The following is a 21,492-nucleotide window of genomic DNA, read 5'->3' on the forward strand; positions in this document are numbered from 1 at the left end:
CCGATTTTCGATATTTTGAACGTTTTAGCCTCATTATCACACCGAGATGGCTGAAATTTGGTACTTAGTCTTCTTTAGGCGTATAAAACTTTCCCACAGAAATTTGTAGGTATAGGTCCACGCCATCATATAGCCCCCATAGAACAGTACCTTCCGAATTTCGGTATTTTGAAGGTTGTGGCCACATTAATCCACCGAAATGGCTGAAATTTGTGGTGGAGGGTATAAAAAATTCGGCCCGGCCGAACTTAACGCTTTCCTTACTTGTTACCTTTTATGACTGGTGGAAGGACCAAATATCACAATCAAGCATGCCCAAAATAGTTTCAAGTGTCCAGATTCATTGAAATCCTTTTCGATAGTAAATTTGTATCTTTTCACATTACATCTGATAAAAAATTCCACATCCAATGTTCCATGTGGATGAAGAAAAAATGCTTCCACCTTCAACATTTGACTGCCGTCATCCATCAATCATAAATGAAAAACGTGATACAGACATTACTTTTTATGTATAGCAGCAGGATGCTTGTATAATTCCTTCAGTTTATACAGACAAAAAAAAAGTTCAAAATTTATACCTTACATTACTTATTCATGTTTTTTCTGTTATTTGATTTCCTTTCACATTATTCACATTTGTATAGTTTTTTTTTTATCAGAGAATTTTAATCTTTAGCACCAAACCGGCTGTCCATCCAAGCAACCAACCGTCTGCTGTGTCAAAGGAAATGGAAAATATGGCCAGGAAAAGTGTAATTCCCGGCCAACCAAACAAACAAAAGTAAATACAAACAAAGGAAATTGCAATTACTCATGGGCCAAGTTTTTCATATTTCTTTTAGTTGGTGGACATGTTTTTTTTTAATTTTCATATAGATTTCACTTGGTTTAAGAGATTGGAATAATGCATTTTCCTTTAAGTTCTCTCCAAGAAAGATTGATATGCTAATTTGTGTGTTCTATTATTTTTCATATATTTGTACTGATCGAAGGACCAAATATCATGACTAGTCGTGTCCAAAAAGTACATAAATTTTTCAGTTTCTTGAGTAGAAAAATGCAAATTCTTGGTCGACCGATAAAGTCCTCTTTTCTTTATTATAACTAAAGGGAACTAAAATCGCTCAAATGCTTCTCAATTGCTAAAGGTCGAAGGACCAATTTCATAATTTAATGTCCCTAATGTCATTAACCTGTTATTCAATTCAATTACTGATCGCCACATAGTTCATGCATATTATGAATAGTGTTCATAAATTGTGGCCAATGTTCAGATTCGTGCATATTATGAACACTTAAAGTCCCCTTTTCTTTATTATAACTAAAGGGAACTAAAATCGCACAAATGTTCCTCATTTGCTACAGGTCGAAGGACCAATTTCATAACTTAACTTGTTCAATTATGTTTTTACAACAAGATAACCGTCCTAAAGGTAAATAACTTGTCATTCAATCACTGCTCGCCACATAGAACAAAATAGTTCATGCACATTATTCATAAATTGACAATGTTCAGATTCTATTCGTAATGCGAGAAATGTTGGTTTCTTCTGAAAGAGTTTGAAAACCCAATTTTGATGAGTTAGTGATTAAGTATGGGAAATAGTAACTTGTGCTTGTGTATCAAAATTTGATCATGCATTTTATGTAAGGTACATCTATAAATAATTTCTGAACTAAAAATAAAGGAAACAACCATTACAAAATGCTATGCATGCATCTTCACAGTAATCCAATGGCCAGCTAAGAATAGTAAAAAGGTGTCAGCATTATTTAGCAATTTAGGAACAAGTGTGAGCGTGTGTTGTGCATACTTTTAGGCTTCTTCTCTATTAAACATATGGCTAAAACATAAAACCTCACTTTATTGCATTTATCTGCCATGGAAAAGCTATTAAAATTTATTTTTTTATTTATTTCTTATTTAATAGAAAACAAATCCAAACAACTCATATTTATGCAATTAACACTTTCACAAAAAAATAAAGAAATTACATATTTCCACAACAAAAAAGATGTGGCGTCAAACCCAATTTTTATTGCAAATAGGTGTTAAAATCTATTTTCCAATTTGCCAACCACGCGTAGCATGTCAGCAAATTTGGCTCATTGATTGTTTTCTTTTCTCTTTTGTTTTGGCAAATCATTTAGAAATTATCCTCTGAAACAATTAAAGTCAGTTGGAAAAATTTAGCTTTTGTTTATTTAGAAAATCTCGACACAAAACAAATGGAAACCACCACCATGTGTAATTGACATACATACAAAAAAAAACATACTTTTGTTTTCTAAATTGTTATCTCTTTTTATACGAATTTTGTTGTACTTGTTGTTGTTAAACAATTGAAATTCGTTTTTAATTGTTGTCATTATTTAGTAACTGAACATTTGCCATATGCCGCCACAAAATGCTACTACTAACCGTTGAACCTCAGGTGAAAGTTGTTTGCTTGATATCATCATTTAAATAAGAACGTACCTGATTTGCATAATTATTTTCAACTATGTAGGTTTTTTGTATGTAATTGCGAAATTTTGCGTTAATTTTTTGTAGTTTATCATAATGTTAATTTTTTTCTTTAAGTAAATTTTACCAAAAATTAACATTTTGAAAGAAAGGGAAAGTGAAAAAACGAAATATGAATGTATTGACTATTACTCCATAGATAAATATCAGCAAATTCACAGCTATGAATAATTTCCTTCAAAGAATGAGTCACTGCTATGAAAATTGGCTTTAGAAATCTTATTTTAATCTTATAAAATAGTAATTTTAAGAAAAATCTAAACATGTTTCGTCGTGATATTTGGTCCTTTGATCTGTATCAAAAGTTCAAAGTAATAGCTTCTGATAATTTGGTGATCCACGAACGACAAACTTATGAAACTAAATCCAAACATAGTAAGAATACGACAAACTCAGAAAATTTTCATTTGTTTTCCAAGATATTGAGAACATGTACCTGGTTGTCCTGCGTTCTATTCACCATCAGATGTTTTATATACTCAGGAAAAATATATAACTACAAGATAACATGATATATCAAAACTTGTTTAGTCATGATATTTGGTCCTTCGAACAGTGTCAATAGTTCAAAATAATAGCTTATAACATTTTGCGAATCCAGGAGTCCTCAGAACTCGTAATCGACAAATTTCTGGTCATATGATGTTCTAAAATAAGTTTAATCATGATATTTGGTTCTTCGATCTGTGTCAATAGTACAAAATAATAGCTTCTGATAGCCGAAATATTCAAAAAAGGTGTCTGATTGTCCTGCGAGAAGAGTTTTTGCGACTGCAAAATCCGTGTGGATTCCATACACCACCAGATATTTTAAATACTGTGGAAATGTTTAACAAGAACAGAATATCCACGGTGCGCCTTAACTTAATTTAAATGAAAGGTGCTTACACCTGAGAAGTTTTTACAGATTCTGAAACAACAAGGTTTATAGATGAAAAAAATCAAAAAACAAAAAATCGCGGAGGGATTTTTTAAAAAATCGCGGTCAAAGTTTATAGTTTTGAGGTTTGCTTTGGTTTTCACGATTTTGCTTGGAAACCACAAGTCCTATCTGAATGGGATTAAAGAAAAACAATTTTTTTTATTTTTCTCATCTATGAACATTGTAGTTTCAGAATCCGCAAAAACTTCCCAGGTGTAAGCACCTTTCATTTAAAGTTAGTTAAGGCGCACCGTGTATGGTATTTCTTAACATGTTTAGTGATGATATTTGGTCCTTCGATCTGTATCAATAGTTCGAAATAATAGATTCTGAGTCTTAAGAACTCGTCTACGAGAAATTTGTGATCATATGGTTGTTCTAAACATGTTTAGACGTGATATTTGGTTCTTCGATCAGTATCAACTAGAGTTGTGTAGTTCGTGAACGAACCGGCTCCAAGGAACGATTCCGTGAAAAGAACGAGCGGATCCGTATCCAGCACATTCGTTTATGTCGTTCATTTAGATCCTTGAAGGCCAAGACATTGCTGCTTATAAAATTAGCAGCAGAATCATTTTAGTTTTACACACAAAATCTACTTACACATGCTGCGTTAGCGCAAGCATCACAAATGTGCACACACAAAACAATCAATGATTCACTTAGCTGATATCGTTCAGTAGGCCATATCGTTCAGTAGATCATATCGTTCATCTCGTTATTATAGCTTTTCTGGTTCTTTTTGCTTCTTTCGTTCATATTCAAAATCACCACCACCACGTTCAGAAAACCACCACATTTTTTGCACACAAACAAACTTCCACAAGCTGCGTTAACGCAAGCTTCACAAACTGACACACACACACAAAACAATCAATGTAGAGAAGAGGAACCATGAACGATATTCAAAAGAAAATGATGGACTAAAATGTTTTATTGAAAAAAAAGAGCTAACGAACGAAGTGAAAGACCCGGATCTTTTTGGTGAACGGAATGAAAAAGATCGATCCGCTCAATGAACGAGATTGCCCAACACTAGTATCAACAGCTGAAAAAATTATATTCTGTTTTCTTAGAAGCCATAAACGACAAATTTGTGGACGTTGACAATGAATGGTGTCACCTGGTGAGCCTCCTTTAACACCCATTAAAGGTAGTAAGCCATAATCTGCGAATTTGCACCTGGAATGTTGGAACTTTTTATAGAGAAGGTGCAGTTTAAGCACTGGCAGATGTGCTTGAAAAACACTGTGCAACACTGAAAATGCAAACAACTTCTAATGGACATTTTCTGAAAGTATATACTGAGGCTACAAAAACCCTAATTGGATTTCGTGTTGTTAGATCGGGTTTGGCCTTATCATGTCTTCTACAAGACATATTTCAAACAATGTTTACACAGGCTGTTTATTTTCATATTTGGAATTTCAATGCATTGCTCATATACACTACCGCTCACTTGAATAGAACCCCCCTGCAAAATTTTATTCAACCTCCATTTTTTCCGAATTATATAAGATATGAAGTTTTTAACTTTTATTATATTTTGCTTCATGTGTTTGGAGTAAACTTAGCCATTCATTTGCATTCAAATCCAATTTATATAAAAATTATACAAGAAAAACAAAATAATGTCAAAAATTGGAGTTAAAAATTTGGCTCATTTGAATAGAACCCCCCTTTAAAACTTGCGAATACAGAAATATTGTATTAGAATATCGATGCATATTTATTCTATATTGAAAATGAAGTACTTTCAGTACTATTCAGTAAAAGGATATCCCTCCTGATTAAGGATACACCCGTATATCCTGGTTTGGCAAGGATTCTTTAAATAAACAGGTGTAATGCCTAACAAAGCTTGCTTTTTTCTGTCAACAAGTTTATTTTTGGAAGCGTACTGTCTCCTAGAGTCGTATATTTTACGCATAAGTCATTCCCATACAGTTTAGAGAATATTTACCATTGTAGAATATGGTGGCCCCTCCAGGATATCCGCATTTCTATTCAAATCTTTTAGTTTTGATGACTCGAAGTGTACAAAAGTTTATAAAATCGTGATGAAATTGCCACTCGGGATATCCGAAAATGTTTCTCAATACTGGAAATGTCTGTTTTAGAACTCCTTTATAAGTTGTCGTGCGCATTTAGGGTGAACTAAATTGACGCCTTAGTCCTTGATAATTAGTAATGCGTTTCAGCAAAATAAAAACACATTCATCGCTACAGAAACAATTTAGAAGATGGTCTTCCATTCAATAGACTCGAAAATTATAGTTATATAGTTATGCAATTGTTTACTAAATGAGGAGAGTCCTTAATAATTATGAAGGACTTGGGCGTTAATTTCTTTCACCCTAAATGCGCACGACAATTTACAAAGGAGTTCTAAAACAGGCATTTCCAGTATTGAGAAACATTTTCGGATATCCCGATAGGCAATTTCATCACGATTTTATAAACTTTTGTACACTTCGAGTCATCAAAACTTAAAGATTTGAATAGAAATGCAGATATCCTGGAGGGGCCACCATATTCTACAATGGTAAATATTCTCTAAACTGTATGGGAATGACTTATGCGTAAAATATACGACTATAGGAGACAGTACGCTTCCAAAAATAAACTTGTTGACAGAAAAAAGCAAGCTTTGTTAGGCATTACACCTGTTTATTTAAAGAATCCTTGCCAAACCAGGATATACGGGTGTATCCTTAATCAGGAGGGATATCCTTTTACTGAATAGTACTGAAAGTACTTCATTTTCAATATAGAATAAATATGCATCGATATTCTAATACAATATTTCTGTATTCGCAAGTTTTAAAGGGGGGTTCTATTCAAATGAGCCAAATTTTTAACTCCAATTTTTGACATTATTTTGTTTTTCTTGTATAATTTTTATATAAATTGGATTTGAATGCAAATGAATGGCTAAGTTTACTCCAAACACATGAAGCAAAATATAATAAAAGTTAAAAACTTCATATCTTATATAATTCGGAAAAAATGGAGGTTGAATAAAATTTTGCAGGGGGGTTCTATTCAAGTGAGCGGTAGTGTATTTACCAAATTTCCTCTGAAAAACATGCTAGAAATAGCATGTTAGAGGCATTCAATTCTGAAGAGTTGTGAACTACATTCCAGCGGATATTTGTTTCAAAGAAAAGTTAGCAAAAATGTAACAGTTTTGGAGATATGGTGCGAAAAAAAAGGAATTTTTAGATATATTATCCATTTTGGGACAACAGATGCAGTTTTTCGAGGTGAATTTTTCTCCAAATATTTTCTTGATCCTATACTCTACAAGCTTGCTTCAGAGGTTTAAACAAGATTCGAAGTGGTTTCAGAGATATTGAATCGATTTGCTCTAAAAAGTCAATATTTAGCCATGTTTAGATGAGGCCATAAAATCTAAACCCGATCTAACAACACAAAACCAAAATACGGTTTTTGTCGATTGGGTCTGTACTTTCATAAAATCCACAGTAAAAGTTGTTTGCACAAAATTTTCTTGAATATGTTGCACAGTGAAATACAATGCCTATATTACTTTCATACAGGAAATAGGATGGATTGGAGAAGGCGTCACAACAACACTTAAAGGTAAAACACGGTTTTATAGCTGTCATCACAAAGAGAATGAGCTTCATCCCAGTGAATGAATGACTTGCCACAATACGGATAAAAGCAAAATTCTTTGAGCTGATGCTCCCACTAAAGACAAAGACGAACAGACCAAAGATACATTTTACGGGCGCTTAGAAGAAACATATGACCCATGACATTAACATTTTTTTAGGGGATTTTAATGTCAAAATTGGAAAGGAGAATATTTTTGGGCCAACACTCGGGATATTCTGTCTCCACAGTGAAAGATCTGATAATGGTATGAGGCTGACAGTACCAGGCATAGGCATTAGGGTTATGACTTTTTTACAAGATCCATATCCCTGTATCATATGTTGATGAGCTTTTACCTCAGATTAGATAAAAACATTATTATAAGGTTATTGGATAAAAAGCTCATGCACAAAAAGGTTTTAAAGTTTTTATGTATCGCTCATTTACTCAATGAGTGGCATAATTCAAAAAATGAATTTTCTGAGTTAGCAATTTCTGTTTTCTAAGACTTCTACTTTATATTTTGTCAAATTTTCATGCTGATTTCTCTAAAACTCATCGAGTTACAGCTCATTTACTACGGGTTTGGCATAATTCAACAAAGAAGTTTTTCAAGTTTGTGAAGCACTAAAACACATCAAATCATGCTTGATCTTGCACATAAATTTAACACTGGTATTTGGCTAGCTGTTTGTAAAGTATGGTCCAAGTAGTTATTTTATTTTTTGTGTAATAATCCTTTTAAGTTGGAAGGTCAAATTTCTTTTGCCAACTTAAAACGCGTTTTTTTGAGATGTGTCACTCTTGGGGTAAATGAGCGATATGAGCTTTTTTTGAAATTTTGTTGGTGTCACTTTAAGCACATATATAACTCAAAACAAGCTTTATTTTTTCAATTTTTTTTTCAAAATCGTTTGTGTGTGATCTTTTTTAATAATTAAATGGAATGAACATTATTTTTGGCATTAATAGGCAAAAGTTCATTCATTCTCACTATAGGAAATCATTTTTGAGAAAAAGCCCCAAAAAGTCATAACCCTTATAGGCATCTCGACATTCATAAGGGCACCTGGCTGTCTCCAGACCAGAAATCAAATCAAATTGATCACGTTGTGCTAGATGGAAGACATTCATCGGGCGTTTGTATGTACAATGTTTCTGAGGAGCAAACATAGACTCAGACCACCACCTTGTTGCAGCAAAGATACGTACCCGATTAAACGTAGCAAATAATGTACAGACAGACACAACACGAAAGTTGGACATCGGTAAGCTACAATCACAACAGATAGTCACAACGTATTCCACTCAACTGGCGCAAATGCTTAATTAAAGAACTCCTTGTCCCGATAACTTGTTGTCAGTAGAGTGGTATAGTATTGCCCACTCAATGCAAACAGCCTCAAAATCCATACTTGAATACCAAAGACCTCCACCAAGGAAGCCATGGTATGACCAGAAGTATCGTGCTGCTACCGAAGAGAAAAATGCCGCATACAGTTCTACCCTATAATCGAGAAAAGAAAAGGAGAGAGTAGAAACGACTTTTCTGAGGAAAAAAGAGAGAAATGGATAAACAGGAATGTGAAAACATTTAAATGAACAGAAGCCAGAATAAAGTCCTAAAATTCTATCAAATAATGAAGCAATGGCGTTGGTACATGCACATCCTTCTATAGAGACTAGGTAAGATAATTTGGTACCAGATGCAGATACTGTGGTTAGCATATGGTTGGTATCCAATAGTAGCGAAGACGTTGAAGATACCACAGAACCAATCCCCGAAGATGATATTGAATGTATACCGCCCGTCCAAGATAAGGTAAAGACAACAATAAACCGGTTGAAGAATAATAAGGCAGCAGGAGCCGATGGCTCCAGCGCGCTGTTCAAAAGAGGAGGCGACACTTTGAAAAGGTGCACGCAGAGAAAAAATATTGTTGGAACAATCATATTCTAAGAGCAAAATAGTGTATTTTAAAATTCTTAAAATAGGTATTGTTGGTGCAACAATATATTTTGTGTCATCATGTTTCCTAATAAAAAATATATGGTTGAAACAACAATATATATTTTCAGATTTTTAAAAAACACTATTTTGCTCTTAGAATATGATTGTTCCAACAAAATCTCTTCTCTGTGTGTGTATGCATCAGCTAGTTAGCACCATCTGGCAGGATGAACGGGTACTCGACAATTGGAACCTGAACATCCTGTATCCCGTCCACAAGAAGGGAGATACGACTGTTTGCTCTAATTACAGAGGCATAATTCTGTCCCCTTTTGCATACAAGATAGTGTCAGGGCGAAATAGAGCCCTACATCGATCGCTTTTATTCGATTTTTTTTTGTCCATTTTATGACCAAAAACATCAGTTTTTTGAGCCAAAAATTTAAATTTTGACTTTTTTGGCCCACCATTTCTGTAAAACGTAATATTTAAAAAAAAAAAAATCTATCTACGTAGGACTGAGTCTTTATGTTTTAAATAATCTCTCGGAAATATACCACGATCGGTTCATTAGTGTTCGAGTTAGATTTGGCACCGCAAAACGCTTTATTTAAAACAGTGTTTCGTACAAGGCTAGTTGCCACAAACCTACGTAATATTTGTCAACAATAAAAAATCAAAAAGTGGACTAAGAAATGCCTTTTAGATAAACAGATCTACCAAAACTTTTTTATAGTTTTCTTGAAAAAAAAAAAATGCATGAGAAATGGCTTTTATTGGGCTTTACAAGTGGGGGTCACCCCTTATGGGGTAATGGCCACTTATTGAGCACAAAAAATGACATTTTTTGTAGAAGAGTTTGTTTGCATCTAATAGACCACACCTAGAGCTACTTTCGGATTTTTATTTTGTTGAAAAATATGACACAGTATTCTGACAAATGGTCGCATTCGAAACACTGTTTTTACTAAAGCAGTTTGCTGTGCCCACTGTAGCTCGAAAACGAATAAACCGATCAGCATATGTTTTTGTGGGATCATAAAGAACCTAATAATCTTGTACTTAAGCGAAATGGGATTAACAAATATCCATTTAAAAAAATTGTGAACTGTCAAAGTCAATATTTCGATTTTAACTAAAAAAATGAATAGCTCCGAATACTTGCTTTAATTCCACTCGCGACTGAAACTCTTCTCGAATTCGAGTAAGTTGAGGGGGGAAACTTGCCCCCTCCCCAACACCAAACAAAAACCTATCCCACCCCCAAATAAACTTGCCCCACAGCCAGCGAGTAAATCGGAGCTCTAAAAAACAACGAAGATCGGATCACCCGTTTTCGAGCTATAGTGGGCACCGCATTCCAAAATGCCATTTTGAGAAAACCGTTTTTCAAACATCGATGTTACATACAAATCACAATGAATTTTCTCTTTCTAACGCTCATATCTCAGCTAATTTTTGTCCGATTGAATTTTTTGCAACATATTTTATTTTTATGTTTTAGATTTTTGTAAAATTATGTATTTAGGCGGTTTTCAAAATGCCGACAAAAATATGGATTTGGAAAAACCTCAAAAGCTTGCGGAGAAGCTACCATAAAGAATGTATCGACGTAGTCCATTTTGAAGTGTATCTTTTTTTTTTGAAGATATTCAATTCGATAGATATCGCACCCTACAGTCATTTCAGTTGGTCACCGTATAATTTAGAGCTTTTCTACCTTTACGTCAGGAAGCTTTGACTTGCTCACGATGAACATAATATCGCTGTAAACAGGACCACAAAGAATACCTTGGGTAAAAATTTCCAGAGAATTCTCGAACAGAATTTAAAATATAATTTAAGAAAAATGATGAACTTTTGTCTGGGATGTACCCTAAAAAGTGGAACGATATGGACCATTTCCGATCTAAAACTAAGTTTGTACAACATATTATCAGATCCGAAGTTTGGACCAAATCAGTTGCTCCAGACCTTAGTCGTTTACAAGAAGTTACTAGACTGTACAAATTTGTACAAATTATTGAGTAAACGAACAGACCTAATGTTTATAAACAGTTACCGTATCGCAGATAAAGTTAAACACGTCATAACACTGAAACTCCGCCAAAACATGATTTTTCGGCACTATCGTAAAAACCATCATCTTTCATTCGCTAATAATATTGTTACGAATGTAACTGATAGGTTTAAGTTAGTTTAGTTTAATTTCCGTTAATTTAAAAATTTGAATTGTAACGTAAACTTTTTATTACGCAGTTACTTTATTTAAGCAACAACAACTACCATGTAGAACTCTCTTCATCATTCTAGTCGTTACATTACCTTTTGTTAATGTTCTTTTGTTTGTTTTGCAACAATAATGTAATTATCGTTTAGTTCCTACTTCTTGTATTTCGTGTAGTTGTTTGTTGTTGTAGTTACGTCATTACTGTGCTTGTATGTATGTGAGTATGGATGTTCGCTTAGTGCGAATGTGCATCTGTGTGTTCGCTGCACAGATTCGAGTTGTTGCCATATTTCTAGATATTTCTAGACCAAGGAGATTTTGGGTATAAATAGAGTTACGAATGGCAACATGGAGTAGTTGTGTTTTAAGCGTTGAACTGAACAGATCGGTTAAAGAATTGCTGCGTGCTAACTAGAGACTAGCTGTGTGCTAAGTAATTAAAGTCAGTTCCGAATAAGTGTAATAAAGTAAATAAAGCATTGTAGAAACGTAATCTAAAACGAACCCTGTTTTATTTGATACAAATCGTATCGGGGAATAAAACAACGTCTACACGGAGATTAGTTAAATCTAATTCCGTAACAATATTATTAACGATATTCGAATTCGAGGGTTTTCCTGCCACAAACTCAGCGACGAATGAATCGTTTTCAATACGTTCTCGTGTGTCGTTCTCGAACAAAATATACGCAAAGCTATCGAAAAACATTCGAAAACGAATCGTTTGCGATAGCAATGGTATGTGGGGTACATCAATGATGTTTGGCACAAAGATAAAGAAAAATATCGTTGTTACAAATCTGTTTTTGTAGTTACCTTTGATTTTTGCGTGCAATATATATGGCCGTTTTAATTTTAATAATAAGAAACAATCCAAAAAATGCATCTTAACCCACTTACAGCCACTGGTCTTCATCAAAAACCAAGGGATTGTCATGTAAGAATACACAGATATCATCTTTTCAAGTTTTCGGCATTTTTAAAAGAAGGTCCGATTACAGGAAAACTATAAGTTTTAGAGAAAAAAATTATTTATTAAAAAAATGCTTAAAAACCTCAAAAATATCATTTTCATATAAAGTTTTAAGTTTTCAAGCAAAAAAAAAAATCTCGGTGCTAAGTGGGTTAATATAATAAGCTGTTGTATCATATCCGCTGAAATTATTATTTTCACAAATCCATCGGTGAATCGTATATTACAACTGTTCGCGAGTTACAATACCCCAATCCTCAGTTTCAGCATAAGTGAATTTTCTACAAAAAGGTTGATATACCCCTCTTTAGCCTAATGACTGAGGGTATGAAAAGAACGATGAAAGAGAAAGATTCCTTGAACCATATCGGGCTCAGAACTATTTGGAACAATGGTAAAGGAACTAGAAAGATCAGTCCGCTCCAGGAACTAGATTGTCCAACTCAAACATTCTGATTCACTAGAAAAACTCCTTACACAAAATTAGAATTTTAAAGGTTTGTCTGATGTTTGGAATATCAATTTCTTAATGAGTACTAACTAAACCTTCTTATGACCGACCTACCAACCACCTATAAAATAAAAGTTTGCTTGAAAACACACACTGAATCAAAACACACACTGCAATGCAAATATTTTAAACAAATAACAGCTGTTCAGACTGATCAACGTTTTGTTGTTGTTTGAGGGCATTTCATTCGCCATTTGCTCATCATATATTAATTTCAATGAATTTTATGACTATTTCCTAACCACTTCCGCCCAAAAATAAAAAAAAACATTTTAGTTTTTTTTTAAGAAATAATCGCTTTTGTCTAGATAATCATCTGTCCTCTTTCTGTGGCTAATTTAAAATGCATTAAAATTTAAAATGTTAATATTTTTCTTTAAATATTTTATAATGCCGCAGTTCTTCTCCTACGGCAAGCCTCTTCCATTTTTCCATTTTTTCACAAACTCTGGCCCAACATTAATAAAATAAACATTTTTTTTAACAAAATTACTGACCATTTGTTACCCCAAAAAAACTCTACAAAAAAGGGTTAGAAAAACGTAGTTTCGTATGCTTCTTCCATATGTTTTGTTGTTGGATCAAACCGGTTGTCACTTTGTTGCAATGCTAAACGACAACAAGATTGTCATGAACATAACAGCAAAAACAACAACAGCAAATTTTTCAAAATTGGTGTCTGTTCCCCTTCCAATTGAGTTGATTTGTCTATTAAAGCCGGTAAGCGCCGCCGCCAACAAAAACAACAACACAACACGGCCAAAGTAAAACAAAAAAAGGAAAATCAAGTTGGCAGTAAACCGTATAGCCTATCTCTCGAACTCCCAATTGAATCCAAATTGCTGGTGTGCTATGGTGGCAGTTGTGGAATGAGGCATAAATTGGTTTTTCAGTTCTCTGTGAGTGAATGCAAAGCAAACTTTCAACTGCATTTTAACTGGGTGGGTAGCTGTTGTGGCTCATTGACTGGCTTGCATGCCTGCCTGCCCGGCTGGCTGACTGGCTGGTTAACTTGACTAGTCTGTGCCGTCTTGTTATTGTTGTACCCACCAAACCAAAACAAACCAAACTTCATCCAAATCGAAAGTTATTGACCGGAACTAATAACTTTTTATGATCTTGTTTTTTTTTGTATTTTTGAGACTCTTTTTTCTCTTCATTTACCAAAAATCCTAAATGCTTCGTCTTTGGCTGCCAATCAACCTTGTTTTCCGCCTTCAAGAGCTCTTTATGGATGGGAAGTCAATTTGAAAGAAGTTGTTACATTTCTGTAGGAAAATAAAACAAATTAAAATAATTAATGAAATAGGAAGCCAAAGTGGTTGATAATCTGAAGTGAGGTTTCGATGATAGATAGATGATAGATGGAAGACACTCGGTATGGGAAGAGATATTTTTTTTCCAGTTGTGGAGGAAAATTTTCTAAAGTGAATTTTCGTTTTGAATAATATTAGCCCATAATATTATTATGAAAATGAGTGACCGTTCTCCAGTAGCGGAAATTAATGCACCTCATCCAAGCGATCTATACTATTAACTGAAAATTACAATATTTTCATTTAGTTTAAGGCCTTGCTTGCAGCCAGAACATCCCCCTTATATTTGTGATTTACACATAAATATAATTATTAATAAATAAAAAAATATATATTCACACCAATTTTTAATTCAATATTTGTGAACGAAGCACAGATGTGCGATATTACACGCTTAGCCGCCAACCTAACCCGTTATAAAGTTTTGTGAATTTAAACAACTGCTTAATTATGCCATTATTTCATTTTAGTTCCTCCCCTTCTGAAAAATTGTAGCTCTAAATTTACAGATTTCTTCTTAACCGTTGTTTTATATTTTATTCACATTTCTATTCTCTCTTGTTGCTAAATGTTATGATTTTCATGAAACTCCTTAGTTACTTAATTTATCTACTCCACTCTGTACTTTGGCGATAACTGTATAAAATTTACATATTTAATGTGCATTTTTTCCTTACTTTTTTCTTTGCATTGGCCACTTTCGTGTCATAACTCACATAACCGTTTTCGTTTTTTTTTTTTCGCTAACTACTCTTTAAGCTTATTTATTTATTTATTTATAGGACAGACAATGGCTTGTTAGTTTTACTTAACTGCACGTGATTTTCTTCAGGTTATGGACATAAAGATTATGGTTAACATTTTTTGAATGTTAAATATGACTAATGGGAAAATTATGCGTCGGGGGATTTTTCTTAGGAATTTCATCATCGCGGAAGTGGGGAAGAAATTGGTAGGGAAGTTTATATGTAATTTAGAAGACTTTTTATAAAAGTTTTAAAAATCTCCTATAAAATCTTAAAGCGCAATGAAATAATCTTAAATGTCATTACTTATGAAGGAGTAGTTTAATTATGCCCATATTAATTATTGAAAAAACTAGTGGTTTTGCATAAAAAGCGCCTAAAAGTATTCATCATGCACGTATAACATATAACTCACAAAGCTGGCATCGACAAAAAAGGAACACGTGCTCTCCGACAACGTTTTTCCCTCCACACACACAATTCAACCTATTAAAAAGTCATTCACTCTCGAAAGGATCAACCAATTCGGTTCAAACCTTGCACCTGGCAATATTTTGTCCAAATATAGTTCAAGTTCGATGATGGGTCATATTGATTCATTCCTTTGACCACCTCCCCCACAAAAGTTCTAAATTTTTGATCCAAACTTTGCAAACCATAATACTTCTTCTAGTTAGTTAGGTTCGAGAAATGGACTATATCGGCCCACTCCTTCGGTTACCTCCAATACAAAATTTAAACAATATTCAAAAAAAAAAAAAAAAAAAAAATAATAAGATTAGGGCATGTCTTGGATCGTTTTAATTTTTTTTTTTTTTTTTGCAACATGTTTTTTTCTCGAACCCTATTGGGCCCAAAAGCTCAAAAAATACCAGCCGACACCAACTAAAATGACTGATATGTACGACAACTTACGAATTGATTATCATATTACAAAGCCGAATGAGCTTTGCGGGGATACCAAATTCAGACATGGCTTGGAATATCTTAGAACGTAAGAGGCTGTCGAAGGCTGCTCTATAATCGAAAGATGGTAAATTTCATCTCCTGGGTCTTTTCCAGGATTTGTAGCAGGGTAAATATCTTGTCAATGTATAAAACCCCATTGGTTTGACCCAATTATTTCGTTGACCATAGGCTTTTGTCGTTCGCACAATATCCCTGTCACTATCTTATAGTTATAGGTACTTCATAAAATTCCCATGCCCTATCAATATCTAAGTTAAGTAGTGTGTTTGCGGGTTCTTATTTAATACAAGATTTGGGAGGAGTCATTTGGTCTCAGCTACTTAACTTTCTTGCCAGACTTGCAGAATTTTCCGCCTTTTTTTTGTTTTCCTTGTCCAGTCCTAGGCTACTTCTTTGTTTTTGTCCATATATTTCTTCGCTCACGTATCTCGAGGTCAATGGGGACTACTCCATCTATGACGAAAACTGTGGCTACGGAGACTCTGCGCGGTATGTGGACGTGATTTGTAATGCGGCTGTTCTCTGGACTGCAAGTAAGGAGTTAGCCCTTTTCTTCCACTTCATTGCATCGCTCCATATATCGCAACTGTACAAGAGTATGCTATACTCGTTTCCATCAACAGACGTCGTTTGTTTTATGTTGGGCCTCCGATGTTTGCCATTAAACGGCAGTATTGCGCTATTATTTTCGCTACTTTTGTTGCAGCATGATTTATTTGGTAGCAAAATGTCATCTAGAAGTCTAACCTTGTACTTATATAATTTATACTTTGATTCGTATTGAGTATCAGGTCGCCAACATTAAAAGCGATGTCGGTCGGTATATGCCGTCTTGTGAGAAGGGCGTATCTACGTTCTGTGGGTAGCTAAGCTGAGACCCTGTGTGTCTAGCCACATTTTCGTTATAATCATTACTGGGGTTCTGCTTCCTCAGTATCTATGGCACCTTTGAGCGCGGCTATATCATCAGTATAGCCCATTAAGTCATCGTAACATAAGTTCCATACACCTGGACCAAGAATAGAGCCTTGTGATGCTCCCAATGTGATTTCAATAATCCTCTGTCCTTTTGTTGTGTGGTAAATCAGTTTCCTGGTGTTTAGATAATTCAGAACGTCTCTCCATCTGAGGCTGTTAAAGTCGTTTTTAATATCGAAAGTGACTAATTAGTATTCTACTGATGACTTTTTTTGCGCAGCTTCAACCGTGGTCTGTCAGGACTAAGCCTGTCTGTTTCATATGTCTCCTCTATCATCAACAACCTTTTCCAGCCTTGGTTTTAAGAACCTTCCCTTCCTTGTATCGAACATAAAGAGTGATCTATAAGCCTTTGCTAAGGAGTACTAGTTACTGAGTTCTCCAAATTTTGCGGAATTTCCCTTGCGTTAAACATGCGTTGTATGTGTCAAGGAGTAGTTCTGGCCGTTTAGTAGCTATTTTCTTCATCACTTCTGTTGTTTGGGCCTGGTGTTTTCCTGGGCGTTCTATGGAAATTGTCCCTTCCTTCAGGTGGTTGTTTGTGTGGAGATGGATGATCTTACAATGGAAGTAATTTTGACTTCTTCTATCAGCGGCATAGGATTTTTGGGTTTCCTTAGGTTGGATTTGATGTCCTCCCGTAAAGCTTCCTATATTCGCCTTTTGCTATCGAATATTTTTTTTTCCTTTAGGATCCTATTCGCCTCTTTGTACAGACTTCCCCCTTTTTCAGCTTTGTTCCCTGCGAATTGCCCTCGTATATCATCTTCTGCATTTGAGACACTTGCACCAGTGCACCGGATTTTTTCTTTCCCGGTTTGGCAATACTTTATTAATAAAAAAAAATAGATGCAGCTAGAAACGTTCCTGAGAACCTTTTTTAAGTCTTATTAAGTGGAAGTAAAACATTACTTCTGATATTTCTAACCTCCATCCACATTATTGAAAATGATTCTGGATGAAATGGGCTGAAAATAAATGTTCGGAATGTCTAAGTAATTTTGTTCTTTTCTTTCTCATAAACAAAAATGAACAAACTAGTTCAAAGAAACGAATCCGTAAATTGTACATACGAAACCATATCCATATGTACGAAACATTTTCGTATATGATAAAACAAATATTCACTATTAATGATAATATGAGGAAGCATAAACGATATTCACAAGAAAATGTTACAATGAAATATAATATGGAACGAAAATGAGCCAACGAACGAAATGAACGACCTGGTTCCTTTTGTTGAACGGAATGAGAAAGATCTTTCAGCTTAATGAACGAGGTTTCCCAACACTATGCTTAGAGCTTTCAATCTATTGGTTTTGATCGTCTTGATCGAAGGACCAAATGTAATGCCTTACAGTAAAAATTTGACGCAAATGAAATTGTATAATATCGTCACCTGAAATGCCAAAAGACGTAACCCTTTGAGGGTGACGATATGTAGTTGGGCGACAATCTTCACTTCATTGATAGCAGGATTACACAACTCGTTTTTTTTTTTATTTTTCTAATATCTGAACTACATTAGCGATAGTATTGTTATGAATGTAGCTGGTAGATTTATTTTAATCGGTTATGGCCACTTATTGAGCACCAAAAATTCCATTTTTCATAATTTTTAACAAGAAATCTACCAAACATTTTTAAGAAGATTTTGTTTTCATCTGAAAGGCTACACACTTTCACACAGTGTTCTGACAAATGGCCGCCAACGAAATACTGTTTTTACTAAAGCAGTTTTCGATGCCCACTGTATCTCTAAAATGAATAAACCGATCTGCATATATTTTTGTGGAATCATTGAGAACCTAACAATCTTGTCCTTAAGCGAAACGGAATTAAAAATATAAATTTTTAAAAAATTGTGTATGTTCAAATTCAAAATTCCGTCGCGTATGGACAAGCTTTTTATGTTTTAACTTCGATTTTATATACAAATCACACTGAATTTTCCCTTTCTAACGCTCATATCTCAACTAATTTTTGTCCGATCCAGTGGAAATTTTTTGCAACATATTGCATGAATTTCTGTTGATTTAAGAATTTGAATTGTAACGTGATCATTGTGGAACTTTCTACATAGAGGAGTTGGAACAGTCTATGCATTGGCGAGCGATTGTAATCTAGATCGCGAATTAAAACCTTCAGTGTAATCAAAGACTAACCTGAATAGAGTGAAGCTGTGTGCTTACTAGAGTTAAGCTGTGTGCTTAGTAGAGAAATAAAGTCTTGACTGAATAAGCGAATAACGTCAGTAAAGCACTGTAGACTCGTAATCTAAACAAGCCAGTATATGCATTGGCGAGCGATTATAAATACGGCAGAGTAGAGGGTGGGCGGGTGAGTTGTAATCTAGATCGCGAATTAAAACCTTCGGTGTAATCAAAGACTAACCTGAATAGAGTAAAACTGTGTGCTTACTAGAGTTAAGCTGTGTGCTTAGTAGAGAAATAAAGTCTTGACTGAATAAGCGAATAACGTCAGTAAAGCACTGTAGAATCGTAATCTAAACAAGCCAGTCTATGCATTGGCGAGCGATTATAAATACGGCAGAGTTGAGGGTGGGCGGGTGAGTTGTAATCTAGATCGCGAATTGAAACCTTCAGTGTAATCAAAGACTAACCTGAATAGAGTAAAGCTGTGTGCTTACTAGAGTTAAGCTGTGTGCTTTGTAGAGAAATAAAGTCTTGACTGAATAAGCGAATAGCGTCAGTAAAGCACTGTAGAATCGTAATCTAAACAAGCAAGTCTATGTATTGGCGAGCGATTATAAATACGGCAGAGTAGACGGTGGGCGGGTGAGTTGTAATCTAGATCGCGAATTAAAACCGTCAGTGTAATCAAAGACTAACCCGAATGGAGTAAAGCTGTGTGCTTACTAGAGTTAAGCTGTGTGCTTAGTAGAGAAATAAAGTCTTGACTGAATATGCGAATAATGTCAGTAAAGCACTGTAGACTCGTAATCTAAACAAGCCAGTCTATGCATTGGCGAGCGATTATAAATACGGCAGAGTAGAGGGTGGGCGGGTGAGTTGTAATCTAGATCGCGAATTAAAACCTTCAGTGTAATCAAAGACTAACCAGAATAGAGTAAAGCTGTGTGCTTACTAGAGTTAAGCTGTGTGCTTAGTAGAGAAATAAAGTCTTGGCTGAATAAGCGAATAACGTCAGTAAAGCACTGTAGAATCGTAATCTAAACAAGCCAGTCTATGCATTCGCGAGCGATTATAAATACGGCAGAGTAGAGGGTGGGCGGGTGAGTTGTAATCTAGATCGCGAATTAAAACCATCAGTGTAATCAAAGATTGCCTTGAATAGAGTTAAGCTGTGTGCTTAGTAGAGAAATAATGTATTGTCTGAATAAGCGAATAACGCCAGTAAAGCATTGTAGAATCGTAATCTAAACAAGCCCTCGTTTTATTTGTACAAATCGTTTCGGGGAATAAAACAGCGTCTTTACGGAGCTAAGTTAAACCCTAATTCCGTTGCAGTAAATTTTAAAATATACATTTTTACTTACAACCTATTCGTACTGAAATAAATTTACGACATTTTCTGACTACTCTAAATAGGAAAATGCGACATAATAAAATGTTTGCATATAACGTGTTTCCATTTGTTCTGTCGTTCTGTTAAAAAAAAAAACTGAGGTTTCACAAAAAGTTGGCTTGCTGCGACCTTTTCTTGTCAGGCAGGCGATATATTTCATATTGCTCTGCTATATAACCACAAAACGAAAACATCTTCTTCACTATTGATTTCGATGATGGTCGGATAATATTCAGGGGTCAGAATGGGCAAAAACTTATTTAGAGAAAAGGTCAATGTTTTATTTCAAAGCCGATATCTCTTTTTCTATAAGCGGTATATCAAAAGCAAAACCTGACAAAGAAAGTAGAAAATATCACCTTTACAACGATGTAAAGTAGGTTGTCGTAGGTGGTCAAAAACAGAGATATAGCAATAGTCGGTAATGCATCCCATTTTCCGATAGATCGCAATTTTGATCGGATCGTCACGAATTTTTTGGGAGTTGATGCGGGTACCTCAGAGGAAAAAGCCTATTAAGTTTGGCGATAGTCGGATAATATTCAGGAGTCGGAATAAGATCTCCTTTTTATTGATGCAAAGTATGTTGCCGTAAGTGGGCAAACAACCGAGATATCGCAAAAGTCAGTAATATATCCAATTTTTCCATTTTTTTGTAATAACGCTACAGGTTGGAATTTTGATCGGATAGTCACGAAATTTTGGGGGTTGATGGGGGCCCCACAGAAGAAGAAGCCTATCGATTTTGGTGATAGTCGGATAATATTTAGAGATCGAAATGGGGAAAAACTCATGTGGAGACAAATTGAAAGTTTTATTCTTTGTCAATATATCGGCTTCTAGTAGTGGTATTCCAACGGCAAAGGCTGTCACTGGAAGAAGAAAATATTACCTTTGCATTGGTGTAAAGTAGGTTGGCGAAGGTGGTCAAACAAGGGAGATACCACAATAGTCGGTAATGCATGCAATTCTTCCATTTTTTTGCAATCACGCTAAAGGTCGTAATTTTGATCGGATGGTCACGAAATTTTGGTTGCATATGGGGGTTCCAGAGAGAGAGGCATATTATGTTTGGTGGTAGTTGGCTTGTATTCCCTAAAAGAAATGTTTACCAGTGAAAAGCTTATGCACAGGGGTAGTGGTGTAGGGTATCACATGGTTGGCCCCGTCCCGTCTATAGACTTTGCTCA

The 21,492-nt window shown here is 34.9% G+C and overlaps 1 protein-coding gene across 3 annotated transcripts in view; it reads left to right on the forward strand.

The window, feature by feature from the left end:
• Positions 1 to 21,492, forward strand: part of CdGAPr (GTPase-activating protein CdGAPr) — a 279,666-nt gene that overhangs the window by 196,738 nt on the left and 61,436 nt on the right. The gene's annotated exons all lie outside the window — the stretch shown is intronic.

The sequence above is a fragment of the Musca autumnalis genome, unplaced genomic scaffold (assembly GCF_047663935.1).
Source record: "Musca autumnalis isolate F117 unplaced genomic scaffold, ASM4766393v1 scaffold_2, whole genome shotgun sequence".
In the NCBI taxonomy this organism is placed as follows: Eukaryota; Metazoa; Arthropoda; class Insecta; order Diptera; family Muscidae; genus Musca; species Musca autumnalis.